This window comes from Oryx dammah, unplaced genomic scaffold (assembly GCF_014754425.2).
Source record: "Oryx dammah isolate SB20612 unplaced genomic scaffold, SCBI_Odam_1.1 HiC_scaffold_11050, whole genome shotgun sequence".
In the NCBI taxonomy this organism is placed as follows: Eukaryota; Metazoa; Chordata; class Mammalia; order Artiodactyla; family Bovidae; genus Oryx; species Oryx dammah.
Window position 1 is genome coordinate 10,203,233 of NW_024080444.1, and position 19,404 is coordinate 10,222,636.

At 39.7% G+C, this 19,404-nt stretch overlaps 1 protein-coding gene across 3 annotated transcripts in view; it reads right to left on the bottom strand.

Moving 5' to 3' along the window:
• The window catches only part of LOC120860208 (lysine-specific demethylase 4C), a 404,469-nt gene that overhangs the window by 373,379 nt on the left and 11,686 nt on the right, over positions 1–19,404 (bottom strand). The gene's annotated exons all lie outside the window — the stretch shown is intronic.

Below are 19,404 nucleotides of genomic sequence, written 5' to 3' on the forward strand. Positions count from 1 at the left end.
GAACTCAGGAAGAAAAGATTCAGGAGATCAAAGTAGAAAAGTAGGTAGTAGTAACGCTCTGAAAATGCAGACTTAATACTGCTGTCAAAGAACAGGGTGAGTCCTTCCACAAACATCTACTGAACACCTACTGTGTGCTGGGCAAGGGAACACCATGTGCCCACCAAGTGCCACGATGAGGAGCATGGGCACGCATGGCTCAGGAAGGAGTCCCACACATCCCACCTATACACAGTGACAGCGCCTGGCATCTGACAGCTCAAACGCCTAATCCTCTCAGAACAAAACTTTCCTTTCCTCATTTTTTTATAATAAATTCAATTTGCCTGACAAAAAGAGAAGGTGGGAAATGAGGGATGCAGTAGATAAAGGGGAGGCATGCAAGGGGATAGGAGGTGGTAACAGTTCAGGGCTCCATTATCATCATGCACTGAAGGTTCAAATCAGCCTCTATCTCACAAAGTGTATGTGAGGGAAATGAGCTACTCCAGAATTAAACCCTGTCACCCTTCAGGAATTTATATTCTAAACTACAAAATAATCTGCATGGAGATATATTAATACCTAACAGAACATATCCTGTATTCCCCCTGCCCCAGGAAGGAAGCATGCAATTTAAAAGCCTTCCAGGCCACCTCACCTGGAGAAGGAAATGGCAACCCACTCCAGTATTCTTGCCTGGAGAATCCCATGGACAGAGAAGCCTGGCAAGCTAAAGTCCATGGGATCACAAAGAGCTGGACACAACAGAGCGACTTCACTTCACTTTCAGGCCACCTCACCAGCCCTGTCCCTTCAGGTGCACAGGCCCAAATCCCTGGGCTGCACAATCAAAGTCCCACCTCTACATAGGATACATAGAACCCTTTACAAGCATCCAGATCAGGCCCCTTGCAAGAACTATCATGTGTCCACTGTCACAGCCTGCATTATACAGTGCATGCGTGCTAAGTCACTGCAGTCATATCTGACTCTCTGCAGCCTACATGGGCTACATGCAGTCCCCTGTAGCCTGCCAGGCTCCTCTGCCCAAGGGATTTTCCAGACACAGATAATGGAGTGGGTTGCCATGCCCTTCTCCAGGGGATCTTCTTGACCCAGGGATCAAACCTGCCATCTCCTGCATAAGCAGGCGGGTTCCTTACCTGCTCAGTAGCCACTTGGGAAGACTCACGTTTTACTGTATGCTTCAGTAAGACTCAGTGATTTGTGCTTAAACCTAGATAGCATATTCAAAAGCAGAGACATTATTTTGCCAACAAAGGTCCATCTAGTCAAGGCTATGGTTTTTCCAGTGGTCATGTATGGATGTGAGAGTTGGACTGTGAAGAAAGCTGAGTGCTGAAGAATTGATGCTTTTGAACTATGGTGTTGGAGAAGACTCTTGAGAGTCCCTTGGACTGCAAGGAGATCCAACCAGTCCATTCTAAAGGACATCAGCCCTGGGATTTCTTTGGAAGGAATGTGCTAAAGCTGAAACTCTAGTACTTTGGCCAACTCATGGGAAGAGTTGACTCACTGGAAAAGACTCTGATGCTGAGAGGGATTGGGGGCAGGAGGAGAAGGGGACGACAGAGGATGAGATGGCTGGATGGCATCACTGACTCAATGGATGTGAGTCTGAGTGAACTGTGGGAGTTGGTGATGGACAGGGAGGCCTAGCATGCTGCGATTCATGGGGTCGCAAAGAGTCAGACATGACTGAGCAACTGAACTGAAACAAGTACAGCTCTCTATGCCCTTGCTCAAATTATTCCCTCCTGTTGGAGCAGTGTTTACCTATTTCCTCACCTGGCAAACTCCTGTCCACTGTTGAGATTCCCAACCCTCTGGGGCAGGCCTAGGTGAGCAACCCTGTGTGTCTGGGCGTTCCTCTCTGCATTCCTCTTATATCAGCTGCCTGTCCCAATGGCACCTGCAACCACACACTGAACTCCAAGCTCCTCAAGGGGAAGGCAGGTTCTCCATCTCTTTAAGCCCTGGCGTTTAGTCTGGTACCTGGCCTGGCTCGTAATATCTGCTGCAATAACTATTTGCTAACTGAATGATGGAATAAATGTCAACATGTTACTGAAGGATTTACACTAAATGATACCAAATGTGCGAAAAAGGAAAGCATTGGTCCCTAATGTGGAAAAGTTACTTAGAAAACAGAAATCATTTAACTGGCAAAGAGTAATAGAATATAACAATCTGAGCAGTGAGAAAGGAGAAGCCCCTAGAGCACCTCTGTAGAATCATCTGGCACTTGGAAGGCAGCCTTACTTTCCCACAGATGAAGAACAAACCCTGCCCCTTTCTCTAGGCAAAGGGCTTGAGAAACCGCTAAAGAAGAAACTGGAAATTCAACTGATCATTCAACTAGGTACTAAGTGCCTGACTGGTGGGCAGACATTCAAGACAGAATGAAACAAAACACTAACAGCAGTAGAGGGGAGAAACAGACGATAAATAAGTAATAGTGCTATGAAGAAGTAAACCAGGGTAGGAGCACAGAGTGCAAAGAGGAGAGGTAGCTGCTTCCCACGGGGTGGGCAAGGGAAGCCTTTCAGAGGCCTGAAGGAGGGAATAAACCATGAGATATCTGGAAGAAGAGCACTGAAGGCTGAGGCAAGTGTAAGAAGCCTCTTTGGCTCTTCAAATAACAGCAAGAAGTAGCGTGGTGAGACTCCCCTGGTGGTCCAATGGCTAAGATCCACACTCCCAGTGGAGGGGGGCCAGGGTTCAACCTCTGGTCAGGAAACTACATGCTGCAACTAAAGATCCTGCATGCCACAATTAAGACTCCTATGCAGCCAAATAAATAAATAGTTTTTAAAAAGAAGAAGAAGGAGTGTGGTAAGCAAGGAAGAAGATGGTAAGAGAGGCGGTGAGGGCAAGCATGAGAGGGGAGAAAAGGAGTTTGGTGTTTACTATGAGTGAAAGGAAAAGTAATCTTGAGCTTCTTCCCCTTCTCGTACCTCATGTTCTGGATACTCTAATATGCTTTTCCCACCAAGAAGACGACACTGCTTTCTAAGATAACTGCTCTGAAGGATGTTCAGCAGAGAGGTGAGTCTGGCTGCTGTATCAAAAAAGGACAAGGTTGGAAGCATGGAGGCAATTTACACGAACCCAGGCAAACTATAACAGTGACTTGGACCAGGGGTGGGCAGTGAGTAGTGGTCAGATTGCAGAGCTGTTCTGAACAAAATTTGTGATGTAAGAAACAGAGGAGTCAAGATTTTTGACAGAATGACTCTGACAAGAAACTGAAGCAATGAGACTGTTAAGATGCGCAGCAAGTTTGTAACAATCAGAATTAAACCTCCGCCTTAACCTAGTTTGCTAATTGGTCTGTGAAATAAACTTTGCTTCCTTCTAATGTCACTACTCCTGATTACACAAAACTAGTTCTACCTCTAAATCAGGTACATACACAAAAGACCTACTCAGCTTACATTTAGACCTTTTCAATCTATAGAGTTAATATATGATGTGACAAACTTTAAAACATTAAAGTATTTTAAGATTTAATGTTAATCTCACCACCCAAATTTTTACTAATATGACAGTTTAAAAAGTCTGGTGCTAAGTTTCATTTCTTTGATTACTAGTGATATTGATCATTTTTGGACATGTATAACCATTTTCAGTTGATTTTTGGATTGCCTACATACATTCATTAAGCTTAAAAGTTAGTTTATAAATATTCTGTTCCTTGAGTTTTTTCTAATCCATCTTTATAGTTATTATATTAAACTTATTGTTACTAGAACTAAATCATGTTATTAATCAATGTTATTAATCAAATCATGATATTATTGATCAAATAATCCCCTCTTCTCTTTTACCTTTATGTCTCTGAGCCAAGCAGAAAAGGTTTAAAATGCTCTTGCAATAATGCTTCCTAGTTGGAGAATGACTCATATTTTACAAAAACATCTCTATGATGTTCTGCTGAAGGTGATGCAATAGTCATTTTTTTAATGCTACATCTCTATAGAGACTGAGTCCCCAAAGTGAGTGACTACGGTATCTGTGATAACTTTGTTATTTTGCTTCTACAAAGCTGGTCTTCAGCTGGGTTTTAAGACCAATCAAACCAAATAATCATATTTATAGTAAATACCCTAAGAACTTTTTTAATGAAATAAAGATCTTTCTCATCAAGTAAAAAACAACTCTAACACTAATTCATACTTGGATAATTGGCCCAAGCCTCTTTCCTGAAAAATTTTACCTTAACATCCACTCTCCTTATTATCATACTATATCTCTATTTGGTAATAAAAAAAGAAACTAAAGCTGATGTTTTCCTGCTAAATGTCAATCTGTAGCCCATATTGCTTTTGATATATACACCTGTATTTCTGACTTGTGTCCTCCTGTTGAAACAATTACTATGAAAAGAGTAAAAACCAATGGCTCTCACCACGAGTACTAGTTTCTTTGACAATGCCTGCCACAGAACTGGTCTACAATGAAGAGAACACTTGAGGATCTACTATAAAGCACCACCCCCTGGGAGACAGAGCACTCACTAGTTGAGCAGATAATGCCTTAGGCTAGAAAGAAAAGGAACCAAGAGACAACTACCAGCTGTGTTAGTGTCTGGAGAGACCTCTATTACCAGCCTCCCCTTGCTTCCTTATGAGGACCTGCCCAAACCCTGGAGGCCATACTTTCCAGTTCTCCCTTCTCCTTTCCTACAGTGAGATTTTAAAAAGAAACTGAGCAGCCAAGGCCTGGGCAGGGCAGGTTCTACCTCTCTGCTCTACTCCAGCCCCTGTGAGCCAGGTTGGAGAAAGGCAGGGCACAGGCGCCACCTGAAGCAGCTAGAAGTCTGGCCTTACAGTCCCACCGTGGCAGCTCACCAACTTGACCCCACAGAGAGCCATGTAAGCTTCTGTTTGCAGACAACCTTGGTCAGATACTGTTATGGGTTGAACTGTATCCCCCAAAAGACAAGTGGAAAACTAACCCCCAATACCTGTGAATGTGACCTTATTTGGAAACTGGGTCTTTTATACATATAATCAAGTTAAGATAAGGTCATATTCTATTGGGGGGACCCAAGTCCAATATGACTGGTATCTCCTTACAAGAGGGGAGGAGACAGGCCCAGAGCGAACACCATGTCAAGATGAAGACAGATGGAGTCATGCAGCTGCAATCAAGAGATGCCAGCAAGCACAACATGAAATGAGAAAGATTCTTCCCAGATCCTTTAAAGAACGTGTGGCCCTTCTCACCTGGATTTTGGCCCTCTAGCCTCCAGAACTGTGAGTGAATAAATCTTATTTTGAGCCACATAAGTTTGTGGTCATTTGTTACTGCAGCCCTAGCTGACTAATGCTAAATATTACCATTCTCCACTAAAAGGAACCAAGACTTCTTGGATAAAAGTCTGATTCCAAGACAAGTGGGAAAAAAACTACAAGGTAGGCTTGGAATCGGAGAAGGCGATGGCACCCGACTCCAGTACTCTTGCCTGGAAACTCACATGGACGAGGAGCCTGGTGGGCTGCAGTCCATGGGGTCGTGAAGAGTCGGACACGACTGAGCGACTTCACTTTCACTTTTCACTTTCATGCACTGGAGAAGGAAATGGCAACCCACTCCCGTGTTCTTGCCTGGAGAATCCCAGGGACGGGAGAGCCTGGTGGGCTGCCGTCTATGGGGTCACACAGAGTCAGACACAACTGAAATGACTTAGCATCAGTAGCAGGCTTGGAATATCTTCCTTGCTAGAAAGTAAGGAAATACTCAAAAAATGAGGGGAACATGTCAAAAGGACAGAAAAGCCAACTTGAAGGGGCTTCCACTGACTAAATCTGGACGCAAGTGCGCCATCAAAATAAATGACAATAATGGACCATAATCAACCCTTACAGGATGAGATGGTTAGATAGCATCACTGACTCATGGACATGAATTTGAACAAACTCTGGAACAAAGTGGACAGTGAAGGACAGGGAAGCCTGGCATGCTGAAGTCCATGGGGTCGCAAAGAGTCAGACACCCTTAGCGACTGAGCAACAATAACATAATTAGCCAAATAAGGAAATCATGAGTCTATAGTGAAATGAATAAACTATAAAATATTTGTAAATGTGTAAGTCTATAATACTCCTTTATTTAAAAAAAAGAATCAATCACCATTGGAATACTCAATGTAATACTCCAAAGGTTTAAAATAAAAGGAAGAATCAAGTCCCTGTCTTTCCTGAACAAATGATATTTTTGGTGAAGAGGAGAATCTGTGACCTCAAAATGTATCTCTTTGGTACGTGAATTATTTTGAGCTGAAGGCAATCAAGACCCAGCAGACTCAAGAAAAACTTCCACTTCTCCCTTACTTACCTGAAGAATTTAGATAGGGAGCCTGGACCAGAAAGAGAGCTATTACCAGAGAGAAAACTTTTTTATCTGAAAAACCTACCCGTACAACTGGGCAAACATCTGCTTATCAAACATCTGCTCTTCTTCTCATCTGGTGATTCACCCTCCTCCCCGTTGAAGCCCCAGGCCCCAATTCTATCCCTTAGCTCAAGCTTCATTTAAGCCTCAACTGCCCAAATTGCCTCTGGATCTCATATCTTTGGGGTTCCTGTACCTACAAAATTAAATCTATTATATTTCAAAATTGCTTTTCTCTCATTAATCTGTCTTATGTCAATTAATTATTAGAACAAAGAATCTAGATGGGAAGAAGGGAAACTTCTTCTGCCCCTACATAAGGTAAGGAAATAATTGACGGTAGAAAGTTCTTTATAGAAACATTTCAACAAATAAAAGTAGAAAAAAACAACAGAATTCTATGATCACCATTTGCGTTTTTTTTTTTTAATTCCTAATAAAGAATCTAAGGAAACATCATCAACAGATGTTAAAATCAAGAGGTGACAACAGGAAGCTTTATAATGAAGGAATCAGCCTAACAATCAGTGGACTAAGTAGACATGATATGAAGCAATGGAAAACACAACATTACCTATTAATCATACTTCCCTAGAAAATAAATCTGAACCTAAACTGAGCTATTAACTCTAACTACCAGTGGTCAGGAAATACAGGGGCTAGTGGAACAAACTAAACACCACCATAAGAAAGCAGTATGTCAAACACTGACTGTGGGATAGTCTATATTCCAAAAGCTAATGTGAGAGGAGGGGTGGTGGCAGGGGTGGGAACAGGGGACTGTTACAGCATTAAAAAGACATGATGGATATGAATTAAAACTATATGCATCTAAGGACTTCCCTGGTGGTCTAGTGGCTAAGACACCATGTTCCCAACGCAGGTGGCCCGGATTTGATCCCTTGTCAGGAAACTAGATCCCACATGCTGCAACTATGAGTTCACATGCCACAACTAAAGATCTTCCAAGTCACGACTAAGATTCAGCACACCCTAACAACAACAACAACAAAATGATATGCAACTACTATTTACGATAGTCAGGACGTGGAAGCAACCTAAATGTCCATCAACAGAGGAATGGACATAGAGATTCTCACACTGAGTAAAGTAAAAAGACAGAGAAACACAAATATCATATAATATCACTTATATGTGGAATCTTTAAAAAGGCTAAAATTAACTTATTTTGGTTTAAACCGAATAAGTTACAGATGTAGAAAACAAACTTATGGTTACAGGGGTAGGGATAAATTGGAAGATTGGGATTGACACATATACACTATACTACTATGTATAAAACAAGATAACTAATAAGGACCTACTGCACAGCACAGGGAACTCTGCTCGATACTCTGTAATGACCTATATGAGAAAAGAATCTAAGAAAGAGTGGATATATGTGTATATCAGATTCACTTTGCTGTATACCTGAAATTAATACAACACTGTAAATCAATTAAACCCCAATAAAAATCAGAACAAAAACCATTAATTAACCTAACAATTTTTTTAAAAACCTGTATGTATCAACTATGTTGGTCACCAGATAGTCACATAGAAAAGCAATAGAATGATGGAATTAAGGGGGAAAAACAGGATTAAAAGAGAAATAGCACAACTAGAACAAAATGGGTCTTTTGTATGTTTACAGAATGCACACATTCTGTTCTGTTATAAACCAGAAAATATCTTAGAAAATTCCTCTTTTAAAAGGCATAATTAGAAAACAGCACTTTTTTTAGATTCAGTACTTAGACTTTTTCTGACTGTCCTGTAACTTTCAACTTATACAGTGTTCGATGACTGAGTATGAGTACCTTTATCACCCACCAATCAGATTCCACTAAGTAGGCAATTATTAGAAAATGGATGGGAGAGGGGAGGCAAACTTTCATTCAGTTACAGGTTGTGCAACATAGTAACAACCTAATTGTTAGAAACCCTATTATCCTTTTCCCTTGGGATAAAGTTTCCATTCATGCTAACAATACAATGAACAAGAACCATGCTGATTAATTTCAGTTCAGTTCAGTCGCTCAGTCTGGTCCGACTCTTGGCAACCCCATGAATCGCAGCACGCCAGGCCTCCCTGTCCATCACCAACTCCTGGAGTTCACTCACACTCACGTCCATCGAGTCAGTGATGCCATCCAGCCATCTCATTCTCTGTCGTCCCTTCTCCTCCTGCCCCCAATCCCTCCCAGCATCAGAGTCTTTTCCAATGAGTCAACTCTTCTCATGAGGTGGCCAAAGTACTGGAGTTTCAGCTTTAGCATCATTCCTTCCAAAGAACACTCAGGACCGATCTCCTTTAGAATGGACTAGTTGGATCTCCTTGCATTCCACGGGACTCTCAAGAATCTTCTCCATCACCACAGTTCAAAAGCATCAATTCTTCAGCACTCAGCTTTCTTCACAGTCCAACTCTCACATCCATACATGACCACTGGAAAAATCATAGCCTTGACTAGACAGAGCTTTGTTGGCAAAGTAATATCTCTGCTTTTTAATACGCTATCTAGGTTGGTCAAAACTTTCCTTCCCAGGAATAAGCGTCTTTTAATTTTATGGCTGCAAATTTGGCCATGTCCAAATCCTTAGGTGGAAGCACGCAGACTAAACAAAAGTTTACTATAACAAGGGACAGTTTCTCTGCCTTCTAACAATTCAGCTAAACAGACATCACAGTGGTAATCTCAACCAAAGAAAATGGCATCTTATAAAAATTACCATAACAATGGGAGTTGAACTAAATCATTTTGTTTGTTTCTTTCAAATTGTGACTGTCTTCACTTAAAAGGCGGGGCTTCCCTGGTGGCTCAGATGGTAAAGCATCTGCCTGCAATGTGGGAGACCTGGGTTCGATCCCTGGGTCAGGAAGATCCCCTGGAGAAGGAAATGGCAACCCACTCCAGTACTCTTGCCTGGAAAATTCCATGGACAGAGGAGCCTTGTAGGCTACAGTCCATGGGGTCACAAAGAGTCGGACACGACTGAGCGACTTCACTCCACTTCACTTAAAAGGCAACCAAGAAGCAAAGCCAGACCTTAGAGCCAGACCAGCCAGATTCTAATTCCTTGCACACACCTCCTCCACTTAACAGCTGCATCAAGAAAATTACTTAAAAACTAGGCCTGCTTCCCCATCATTCAAATGAGAAAACACTACTTCCCCTATAGCACTGTAAATGGGAATTCAAAGTTACAAAAAACAATACCATACTGCCAGGCTATAGTAGGCAGAGATGTTGGCTTCAAAAAAACAAAAACAAACCAAAAACCAACCTATTCAATCTCTTCTATTAGCTTCTTCACCACTGCTCACAACCATGCTCAGATCTCTTCCATATAATTTTTAAAGGCTCCCTGTTCACCATGGCCCCTCCTACATAGATCTCAGCTACAACCTTCAGCATTCTTTCTCCAACCCTGACAGATTAAACCCAGCAGAAAATAGTTTACACTCATTTTGTCTGATTCATCTAGTCAATCTTCAGTCCCACTGCGATGTGACATATTCATCCACTAGTACATTGAAATCATTCTGGAAAGTGACCAGTGACTTTACAATTGACATTTCCAATATGTTGTTTTTAGTCCTCTTAGCAGCCTCTCTGCAGTCTTTAAAACTGGACAAGTCCTCTCCTGCCACAGCTTCTGGGTATGGTGCAACATATACCAACCCCTTTTCACTCTTTTATGGTCACTCCACTTTCTGGAACTCCTTTCTATGTTCTTCTCCGGCCAAACTCCTCATAACTGATAGACTGCAAGGTTCCTTCTGTGGTTGTCTTCCCTCTCCACCAGACAAAGACACTATGGATGAGTGCGTGCACACGGCCTCAGCCGTCCATACCACTGCCTCAGAAATACACAGCAAGAACCTCTCTTACTGAGCTGAATCCAAGCTCAGTAAATCAAAGTGGCTCCTGGGCATAGCCATTCAGAGATGATTCTCAACACTCAACAGACACACAAAACTGAATCTAAAACTTAACAGAGATAAAAAAAAATTTTCCTCCAAAATTTGCTTCTCTATCCCATAGTCTTCATCATCATTCATTCAATCCACCTATAGTTTTTGGTCACCAACAGTGACCAGTGCTAATCTTGAAAGAGCTTATATGTAAAACGCAATACAAGTGGTTAAAATACCACAGGCTGGGTACTGCAATAAAAGGGATACACAGAGCATCAGGAGAGCCTTTAGTACAAGAACAGGCGGATCCAACCTTTATCAGGCTCAAGAGTAGAGAGGGAAGGGAAAAGGGAGAGCATCTCCTACACAAGCCCTACCCTCCACTGCAATGACATCAGAATCCAAGGAGCCATCCTGAGCCCTCCCTCATTCTCCACTTCTATATGGATGCCAACTGTTGTCTTTTGGACTTCTTAAACTGTCTGATCTTTCATGTCAGTTCTCTAATCTCCATTCCCAGTGTTAGTATCCTAAGTCAAATTTTGGTCCCTTTTTTCCTAAACTACTCCAAGAGTCTCTGCTGAGTTACCCCTCAATTCTCCTCTATACACTCTAAAAATACAGGACAAACTTGCTAAGAATGAAACTGATCATGCCATCCTTATTTTAAACACTTTAATAGCTCAGAACCATTTCAGCATGAAAACTACTTCCAATGATCCAGCTACTGCCTTCTCCCACAGCCTCAAAGAGCCATTTAGCCTACTTGAACCCTTTGCTTCATTCTAAAGTTCCCATAGGTGCCAGGCCATTTCCCTCCTCTGCTGCACTATATACAGAAAAGTGTCTCCTACATGACATGACTGAGGACTTCCTGTGAGCTAGACATCTGCAAAGTGTATTAATGTGCACTCTCCTATTTCAACCCCAAAGTTAACCCCATTGAGTGATCACAACTATCTCTATTTCACCAATGATGGAAATTAAAATGCTTGCCCAAAGTCCCATAGTTAAGAGCCAAGGATGTGATCTGAGCCTTATCTAAAATTCTATTATCACATTCACAACTACTATGCTATTTCCTCTGCCTCTCCTTGGTTGGCTTTCTGATTATAATCTATCTTCCAAAGTTTATCTCAAATGCAGACTGCATTATGAAGTCTTTTCTGACAACATTCCCCACCAACTACCAATGACATTTTTTTTAATGCTCTCCTGATTCTCACGCCAAATCTATACTCAACCCTCATTCGTCCTGCATTCTGCATTTGCAAATTCACCGATTTGCTAAAATTTTAACCTTCAAATCAATGATTGTGGCACTCCTATGGCCATTTGCAGACATGAACTAAGTGGTGAAATATGTGAATCACCCAAATGCGAATGTGCTCTCCCAGCTGCGGTCAAATGGGGCAATGCTTTGCCTTGTTTCAGTTCCCATATTGTAAACAATCCTTTTTGCAGCCTATTTATGGCCAGTGTTTTTTATATTTTTGTGCTTCTTACTGGTGATCTAGCTACTTAAAATAGTCCCCAAGCACAATTTTCTAAGTCCACGAAAGTTAGGATGTGCCTTATGATGAAAATACATATTACATAGCTTCATTCTGCCATCAGTTACACTGTTGGCATGAGTTCATTGTTATTGAATGAATACTTATATATCAAATAAGGTGTCTTTAAACAAATCACACACAACACAAGGTGATAAACTGACTAACTGACAAGCACTGAGATTAGAGACACAGAATTCTTACATTTCCCCTAGGAGTAACGGTTCAGAATTCACTAATCAGTATTCACAGTGACTTTTAACATATCTACCACAAACAATGAGAACTGTCTGTACCTAACCCCTTTTAATTAGATCATTCAGAAAAAGCCCTTATCTACCCCCAGCCCATGGAAACCATCCTCCTCCTTTCCCCTCAAGAATTTCTCCCACCTATGAGTGAGCCAGGCAGCCAATCCTGCAGACTACAACTGACCCTAACTAGCTCAACCACGCCCCCAGAACTCAGAACTGGGAAACAGAGGAACTGTGGCAGCCACTGTCCTCCCTTGGCATTAACAGAGAATGACAGAAAGAAAATGAGCAGAGAGCAGGGGAGGAAGGTGGGGGGAAGCAGAGAGAGAGATTGACTGATTTGAGGTGGGGATAAAAGAAAGGGAAGAAATCAAGCCTGATCACCGAGGCAAAATATGTCATAAGGGAAATGCCTGAAGAGTCTCCATCTTCAAGAGACTACACTGCAATAGGTACTCCAGATATGATTTAAATTATTCCAGTATTAAGACACCTGAATTCAGAACTGAGCAGCAAAGGGAAATAGATGGAAACCCACAAGGCATCCTTCTTTCTGGATCAGATCTAGCACAGGTAGTCTGGATCTAACAGCTCTGGCATGACTCCTCACCCCTGGACCACAACTTGAATGGTGGGTCCACCAGACAAACAGATGCAGCAGCAACTTCCTGCCTCTCAGACCTCAGCCCAGGTGCTGTTATCCTGTACCGGTTCTTCAGTTTTCTGTTTGTGGCAAAAATGGCAGTTCCTAAGATGACCCCACCAGCAAGGGTGTTTTGTGAGACATCCCAGATGATTAAGTCCCTGGGGTTCCAGCCAATAACCTGTTCTCCAACCTTTAACAACTCCAGTATCAAATTTCTTTCTGCTTAAGTTAACCAAGAAAGTGTCCACTGTAATTGAATCATGACTGATAAAATCATCAAATATAACCTAAAAATGGTAACTGGGAAAGAAACATGGAATAAAAATATCAGATATAAATCAAATGAAGGTTTTATGCATACCTATTTGCCTTTTGCCAGTAATCCTATGTAATAATCAGTTCTGTATCTTAAAGAAATTAACTCAAATTACTCAAAATTCATTTTGCAGTGTTGAGTAAAATTACTGAGCCATTTAACAAACTAGCCAGCCACTACAGCTACTCACTCTTACTGGTCTTCCACAATAGAAACTCTCAATAGCCTTTGGCTTAACCAATTCACCAAGTATTATGCAGTGTCTGCAAAAAACACCACTGCTGCCCACAACAACATAGGCAAGACTTGTAGACTATATCTATTCTAAATATCAACTAAAAGGCATACTTAGCAATCAACAAACAATGCTTATTCCCAACCCAGTTTATGCAAACTGTGCCATTGTGTGATGTGATTAAATATTATTTTAATAGATATACAAAAATGATATTGTTTCTACAAAATTTAAGTTGAATATTTTGGAAAGAACCAGTAAAGATAATTTTTAAAAACAAACAAACAAAAAAAGGAATGTCAAAAGAAAAGTGAGAACTGTTAACAGTAAAAGGTTAGAAGGTAAAGGAATTTGTAAAATCTAGACAGATCGTAGCTTATATTATTTCAGGTGTCTTAACTTTCACTTGTTTAAAAAAAAAAACCAGAAACTGAAAGTGGTACAAGCCATGTTGGGAGTGTACAGTTTATGCAAATGAGCAAATGCAGGACTCCAACCTTGGCCACCTCATGCGAAGAGTTGACTTTGGAAACAACTGATGCTGGGAGGGATTGGGGGCAGGAGGAGAAGGGGATGACAGAGGATAGATGGCTGGATGGCATCACCGACTCAATGGATATGAGTTTGATTGAATTCCAGGAGTTGGTGATGGACTAGAAGGCCTGGCATGCTGCGATTCATGGGGTCGCAAAGAGTCGGACACGACTGAGTGACTGAACTGAACCTTTACTCAAAGAAAAGGATTTACCCTACAACAAAAGATAAGCAAATGAATGTATGTATATTGAATGAATGTATATTTATGCTTTAAGTAGAAATAAAATAATAGCTGTATCTTTATTCCTGATTTACATCCTTAACTAAAATAAAAACAATAACTTGGGGGGGTGGGGGGGTGGGAATCACTCTGTGCCTTTATAATACAGGCATAAAAATCAAGCAAGGTCAAAACCTGTCAAAGTCTCTCCTTATGGCTAAACAGCTCTTTCCCTTGTCCCTTCCATAGTGCCAAGCCCTCCATCCCTGACTTAGGAAAAAGTCCTATCAATGAGAAAACTTAATTTGAATTAAAGAAAAACACAAAGCTCTGTGGATTTATTCTCATACTTATTCTCTCAACACTATTTCTTTAACTTCTGCTTTAGAGGTAATTCCAAATTTACAGGAAAGGGTGGGGGAAGTGGAAGCCCTGTATACACTTAAGTCAGATTCATCAAATCAGTATTTTACCCTGTTTGCTTTATAAATTTATGTTCTCTTTCTCTCCACACACTCGCAAATATATGTATTTTTTCTGAGTTATTTGAAAGTAATCTACATAAATCATGACCCTTTATACCTTAAAACTTCAGTGTGCGTTTCCTAAGAATCGAAGTCTTCAGATACAAGCTCTCAACTCCAATAAGTTTAACAAAGATATAATATTTACGTCTAATTTCTGTGTTCCAATTTTGTCAAGTGACCCAAAAACATCCCTTACGGCATTTTTCCCCTCCAGTAGGGAATTCAGTCTAGGATTAGGTATTGCGTGTAGCTGTCATGTCTCCTCAGTATCTCTGAAACTGGAATACTTCCAGAGTCTGTCTTTGTCGTCAATGACATTGTCATTTTTGAAGAGTACAGTCACTTCATTTTATATTTAAACACTTGAACATGTTTTAAATACATTTCTCATTTTAGTATATTTTTTCTTTTGTTGCTGGTAAATAAAAATGCCATTAACTTATTTATTTATTTATTTACTTTTAATTGAAGGATAATTGCTTTACAGTACTGTATTGGTTTCTGCCAAATATCAACATGAATCAGTCATAGATATACAATGGTCCCTCCCTCTTGAACCTCCCTCCAACCTCTCTCCCCATCGCACCCCTCTAGGTTGTTACCACAGCCCCGGTTTGTGTTATTAACTTTTTAATGATTTCACATATGACTACCTTGCCAATAATCTCATTTCTGAAAATGTGCCTATAGATTACGATTCTATATAGATCATGTGAAAATTATCTGAGACTAGTATTTTTTTCCTTGTTTCCTTCACAATACTTATTCCTTTTATTTCTCTTTCTCATCTTCCTGACCTAAGACACCCTAGAGCTAAAGAGGAGTGGCAGTGACCTGTATTATGAAGGGAATGCTTCTAACCGTTCCTCTTCAGAACAATGTTTACTTTGCATACATTCTAACCCTTTAATGGGTTAGAAAAGTTCTGTTCTATCCCTTTCTCTAGTTTTTTTTTTTTTTTTAATTTTATCTGGGTGGGGCTCATTTGCTTTTAAAAGAATTCTATCAAATACTTTTTCAACATCTATTATGATGGATTTTCTCCTGTATTTACAATTGAGATTAATATTTTAAAGTTGAGCCAACCTGTATTTCTGGAATGCACCTAATCTAATGATGAAGTACTGTCAGAATGCACACTGTGGAATTATTTATGTTAATAATATATTTAATATTATCTATTTTCATAAGTGAGGCTAGTAATGAAGCTGGTAGGAAGACCTGTTAGCCTGAAAAAATGAGTTGGGATGTGTTCCTGAAAGAGGGAAACTATGAGTTTCTAAGGGCTGAAATTAAGTATTATTTAAATGCTTTGTAGAACTAGCTTGAAAAGCTGTCTGAACCTGATATTTCTTTGTGGTAAGACATATAACTACAGAATAAAAACTCTTAAATGGTATAACTTGAATCTATCTCAGCATCTATATTTTTCTGGAAAACTGTGCACTCGAATGTATTAGCAGAAGTTTTTAATGGACTCATCTATAGTTTAGTATTCTTTTCACTCCTATCACTGTTTTTGTCCATTTTTTCTTCCAAGATGAGGATCCCATCACTTTCAAAATACATCACACATGACTAAAAAGTAGTTAAGAACCACTGGACAAGATCGTGGCCACACAACTGAACTGAGCTGTGGTTCCATCTGTACCCAGAGGTATAAGCACTTCATCTTTGTTAATGTTTAGCCTTGGTAACCCTTAAACTTAGGAAATTAAACAAGTTCAGTGTCCCTAAACACTAGCGGGCAGTAGTTCTGAGGAATGAAAGTGTGTTGATTTTTCATAAAGTTACACTTTTTATTCTTGAAGAACGTTCTTTTTGCTTTGCTGGTGTTTCTCTGAACAGTAATTTACAGTAAGTTTTCTTTGATAATTTTTATTTCATAAAATTAAAAGGTGACAAGCCTATGTCAGTCCAGCTTACTTTTCAAATCTGGGGATCAATAAACTAATGATCTCTATGACCCTTCATGATCCCAGTGTTATATGCGAGAGAGGGAAAAGAGAGGAGGGAGGGATGGAAAGGATTGCTCATTTACATTAATAAAAATTGAGCAGCTTACTCAAGTTGAAGTTCTTATGTACTTTTCTGATTTCTAAGCTTTTAACTCTACAAGAGTCCCACCTTTCCACCTAGATGAATGAAACTTTCAAAGACAATGGAAGTAATTCGATTGGAATCGGAAATTAAATTGGAAAACCACTTTAATTTCCAATTCTTTAGTTTGACATTTAAGATAAGTAATCTCATTGTTTTCCTCTAAAGCACACAGGTTTTCAGACTTTTCTAACTATCCCTCCTAAATCATTCATTTATTCATTCAAAAGACAACTCTTTCTATAGCTAAATAAGATTAGTGAAAGAATTTGCCTGCTTAAATTATTTAACTTCCAGGACCTGGAGATAATAAGGAAGAAAGAAAAAACTTTGTGTTAGACAGGTAAAATAAAAGAGCAATCTCAAAAATGCAAAACACAAGCACTGACTACTGAAAGAACCATATCCACTATAGAAAAGTTCATGGAAGCAGACCGCAAAGTCACCTTAAGATGCCTCTCAGCAATGCCCAAATATGTGACAAGCAGAAGTAGAAGACTGCACTGTTAACAGCAGAGGCAGCTAACGTTCAAGAATTTTCTAGCTATGAGAAGTATACACGTATTAATACCCTTTAATCTGGTAAGAAATTTTGACATAAATGTATCATGACAAGGGAAAAGCAAGTTTACAAACAGCAGTAAATCAAAGTAAGAAATCTGTTTATCTAGGAAGTTGTTTGCAGTGTTTCATAAAAGCCAGCAGTTTCTAATACTGCACTGCAGGAAAGTGTCATCAGATTTTATGATTCAATTTGTCAAAGGTATAGAGAAGACAAAGAAAAGAAAAAAAAATCAGTAAATATATTCAATAAATGCAGACTTGGTACTAAACACTCTTTTAGAAGAAAGCAAAAAATTAAATTCTTTCAATAGGAAAGTACATGATAAACTGATCACAAGACAAAGTATCATTGTAGCATTAAATTTATCTTAAGAATTTAGAAAATATTAATTTTAAGTGACCAATGTTTTCTTTACTGTTGGACTCTCCTTCCAAACCTATTTTTAATTTGAAGCCAAAGTAATCTCTTAACGGCATATCAATAAAACCTTTAAACATGGAACGAAAGTGCTTTAAAGTTTCTAAGGAGAAAAACCATTTTTAAAACATAGAAACTTGACCTTCTATCTGATTATGAGAGATCTGTGACTGTCATGAAAAAGGCTAAACAGAGAAATTCTGAGCAATTTTCAATACATATGAAGTAAGGGAAAAACCTTAATTCTCTGTTAATTCCACTTTTTAGGAAAATTACACTAAAATTTGCGTCCTGACAAACCCCCAAAATTAGGCAATCTATGCCAACCAATATTTCTGCTTGAAAGGATTGTTCTCCTATGAGTAAGAAGAATTTAGAAACTTGATGTACTCTCTAAATCTCTATTATTATGCAGCAGGGTGACAAGGATTGACAAGCATAATTGTCTAAGAAATTTCAATAGTTTCTAAAACTTGTATTTCATGTGATTGTGAGCTCTGACTAAAAGCTGACTAGGCTTGGATTGTCTTCCTTGGGGAATTTAGGGAGGAGGGGCCACTTGAGAGGAAGAGCCAGGGGTGCCTAGGACCCACACACCTGCTGTGGCTTGCTGGCGCCCTCTGCAGGCCAGCAGGTCAGCCAGCCCCTCACTACCCCCCACAATGCCCCAGCCCAGATCCCAGAGTCTGGTAGACACGCAGGATGAAACACATGTTGCTGCCAACTCTACAGTGAAGCCTGAGTAATCTTTACATCTGAGACTGCCTATGAAAAGGACTCATCGGAGGCCATGTAAATTACTCTTGCGTTCTTAGTTTCAAATATTAAAATGAAAGTCAAATTTTAAACTATTGTGAGAACATATCTAAATGCAAACTTTTGAAAATATATTCATATGCAAACTTTGAAATTATAGTCCGTAAGATTCACAATCACATAAGCCACACGCAATATCGGCTATACTGGGGGTGGGAGGAGAACAGTTTGGAAAACATCAGAAACAGTAGCCTGATGGTCCTTGCTTGTTCCATTTGTTAATGAGCAGAAGAAACACTACTGTAAAGAGTTATGGTAATCTGCACATTTTGGAGCAACTCCCATCCGAAAGATCAACCTCTATGGAGAAGGATTTGCTAGATCTTCATCCTATACGCCAGGTTTGGCACAGTACCTTCCCCAGATATTTATCAATCATTTATTCTCTTAATCTTAATACCAGTACAGGGCTGCCTTGACATGCAAATGCATCTAAAAATATTTTCCATGTGTCTTAGACGAGTTTAATTTTCAAGATAACAAATCTTTAAATTATAATAAACACAATCATGATACAAGCACAAAGAAAAAAATCATAATCTGCTACCCAATGCTTCTTACTGATTATAAAATACGGTTTAATAAATAAATAAGGCCAAACCTTCATTAATGTTCACAAAAAAAGAACTTCAGCTGGGCCACCTTTGGTTGTTGGACTCATAATTTTTGTTGTTTAACAGCAAAACAAATGTCTCCATGTGCCCAGTCTTTCTCCATTTGCCTGGTCCTTCGGGGGAGGCAGAGGCAGTCTATCTGCTTCTCAACAGTATGATACTGAGAACTATGCTCACTGACAACTCTTTAAATACCACTGTCTTATTAAAATGAACCTTTAAAAGGAAAAATCAAAAAAGCCCTGCATTTTTTGGTTCTTTACTCTGCTTTTTCATACAG